Raw genomic sequence first — 3,405 nt, 5'->3', positions numbered from 1 at the left:
GGGGCCCTGGGGGAGAGGCGGGAGCCAGGGGAGAGGTGCGGGGCCCGCGGGGCTCGGGCTGGACCGGCGCCGCACGGGGGGCAGAGACCTAGGAGCGCCTATGAGCCGGGGGACTGCGCTGGGATGTGTGCGGTCGGCGGGACTGAATTCGAACCCTGTCTCCCGCACCTTTTCCCGAGGGAGAAATCCAAAGAATTCGGTCCCGAAAGGGAGAATCAGGCCCAAGGAACTGGGAGCCTGGGGAGTTTTCTGATCAATTGGTCTCTCCCGGGGACAAAACAAGCAAAGCAAAACCCTCCCTTTGGGAGTATTGCTTCTGCATCAACCCAGTTCTGCGGCGCTGTTCGGGACCAGAATTACAAAAACAAAGCTTGTTGGGCTCCTTCACTCCTCACACCCCAGAGCGCCCCCGCTCCCTTCGTGGTCCCGTAAGATCAGGGATGCGCTGCTCTACCCAGGGCCGGAGGGGATTCATTTTTAAAAGTCAAACAAAACCTGGAAGCGGCGAATATGCTCTTCCCCATCATTCCCTGGAGCTTCTACTGGAAGATTCTATCTCCAAAAACGAAAAGGTCGGGCTTTCCGTCAGACCTGTGGTTTTGGGCGCTGCTGCAAAGGTGATGCGGGAGGAGGAGGGAGAGGTGTGGGGGCTCAGGAGGGGAGCTTGCCGCCTTTGAAGTTCACACAGGCTCAGATATGGGAGGGACTTGCATTAACAAATCGGTCTTGCACAAATTGCCTTTGACCCAAACGAGAATGCTGAGCTGGGACACTGGTATGTGCATAAGAGCAGGAAAATGCGCCTTTCCAAGTGCTGACAATCCCCAAAGGCTCAGGACCAAATCTCAGGCTAACATGGAGCTCGGGGGTCAGGGCATTAAGTATTGCCTTGATCCCTAAGAAGGAGATGGAGCTGCCAGGATGCGGACCAATGTCCTCACAGAGGGAGTCCCGGTGGCCCAGGTGAGAGAGCCCACCTACATGGCATTTTCCAGCCTGCGGGCTTCCACTCACTGCCTCTGGGCACGGAGGGTTCTCTCTCTTTCCCAGACAGTTGTGCAGGAGTTGCTGCTGGGGACAGTGTGATGATGCTCTTCATTGAAATGGGCCCTTCCTCCTTAGGCTGACAGCACAGTCTGTCACCACAGACGATCACCAGGGCTGCCAGTGTCCGCAGAGCTACTGACAGTGAGGGAGGAGCAGAGTAGGGAGGAATTGTCAAATGGGTGGCTGGGCAACAGGGACAATTGAGAAACATCCCTTCTGAGGTGTGAACTGGCTTGCCTAGCACCCCAACTGTTCCCCCCTCTCCCCCAAAAACCCCAAAAGCCTTGGCAGCTGGTTCCTCATTTCCTCTCCACTTTATGTCTGTGCCCTCACAGGGTTAGATTTGGGGATGGTTAGATTTGGGGGTGATACAATTTTCATCCCCTTTGAGGCTCTCACCACAGAGCATTAAGGAAAGTGTTGATTAGGCATCTGAGCAACTGGAGTGGGACCCCTGGGAAAGTCAGCTGGAGTTTAGGCATCTATATTTCTTTCCCAGACACTCCAGAAAAGGGATATTTCCTGGAAAGGAAGGTGATCATTAGGTTATTTACACCTTGTGTCATCTTAAGCCTGATTTTTTTTTTAAGATTCTTTATTGATTTTTAGAAAGAGAGGAAGAGAGAGAGAGAAACATTGATATGAGAGGGTAACATGGATGGGGCTGCCTGCTACATGCCCTCCCCACCTGCCACTCTGGGGATCAAGTCAGAAACCTCGGCATGTGCCCTGACCTGGAATGGAACTTGCAACCTCAGTGCATGAGATTGACGCTCAACCACTGAGCCATGCTGGCCAGGCTATTTGGCTAATCTTTGATTAGAAAATGCTTATCATTGGCTTATTAATTCCTTGAAAGTGTCTCATAGGCACATGCATCTCTGAATCACATTGGGTAGAAGTCCCTTTTCTCCCCTAATCAGTTTTATGTCGTTTTCAGCCTACTTATTCCACCGGGACCCCTGTGAAAGTCAGCTGGAGTTTAGGCATCTATATTCCTTTCCCAGACACCCCAGAAAATGGATATTTCCTGGAAAGGAAGGTGATCATTAGGTTATTTATATCTTGTGTCATCTTAAGCCTGATTTTTTAAAAAAGATTCTTCATTGATTTTTATCATGGATGGGGCTGCCTGGTACATGCCCTCCCCACCTGCCACTCTGGGGATCAAGTCAGAAACCTCGGCATGTGCCCTGACCTGGAATGGAACTTGCAACCCTTCAGTGCATGGGATGACACCCAAACAACTGAGCCACACTGGCCAGGGCAAGCCTGACTTTTTTTCTTTGACACCCAGGATAATTGATCACACTCTTGAGGCACTGAGAAAATTCCATAAAAGTGAAGCACTGAAGAGAAAGTATTGAGTGACGGGATGTTGAAGGGGGAACATTGAGCTCAAAAGTCATATTGTTCTGGAATTCTGTGGAAGCTTTGTGGTTTCAAGAGATAGACAGTAGATTCTGACTGCCTTTCTCTGTGAAGCCAGCACCTGTTATGTACCCTCACTGTCACTTTGACCATTTTACAGATATAGCACACTAATAGAAACAGTCTAATATATATATGGGCTTATAGTTTCTCTTAAAAAATAAACTTAGCAGTGGGGGAGAAAGAAAAGTATACTCATACAAATAGATGTTGATTGAATTAAGTGGGCTAGTTGATTCCTAGTGAAAACTTTGTTCATTCCCTCACTGACTTTAAGAAATATTTATTGAGCACCTACCATGTTCCAGGCACTAATACAGAGCAGTGTGATTAAGACAGGTAGGGCTCTGTTCTCATGGAGTTCACGTTCTAGAATTGAGGGATGAGCAGGTAGAGTCTGTTAGTACTGCAAGCTTTGAAGAAGGAGAAACTAGGGAGGAGGCAGAGAGAGATGGATAAAGAGAGGGAGGGAAGAAGGGAGAGGAAGAGAAGAGTGAGCAACAGAGAGAGAGAGAGAGAGAGAGAGAGAGAGAGAGAGAGATGGGAGGGGCTGGGCTTCTTGAATTGAGTTTTGAGGAGAAGCTTTTCTAAGAGATGGCCTTTAGATGAGTCCCCAGAAGATGGGTAGACAGTTCCTGTGGATGGAACCACAAGTGCACAGTCCTGGGAACAAGTTTGGCATGTTCCAGGCACAGTTGGAAGGAAGGCAGTGTGGCTAGAGAGTGAGGAGGGAGAAGGAGAACCGGAAGGAAGGAGTGAGGGTGAGGGGCAGGAGCCAGGTCCTGCAGATCCTCCTCGGCTGAGGTAAGTGCTCTGGGCTTTACAAGCAGTAAGAAGCCAGAAGCGGAGGCATGACAAGATAGTTACATTTTTTCAGAGGTAACTCTGAGTGCTATGTGAAGAATGGGTAACGGGGAGAAAGGAGAA

Source organism: Myotis davidii, unplaced genomic scaffold (genome assembly GCF_000327345.1).
Source record: "Myotis davidii unplaced genomic scaffold, ASM32734v1 scaffold167, whole genome shotgun sequence".
Classification (NCBI taxonomy): Eukaryota; Metazoa; Chordata; class Mammalia; order Chiroptera; family Vespertilionidae; genus Myotis; species Myotis davidii.
This window is presented reverse-complemented; position numbering follows the sequence as displayed.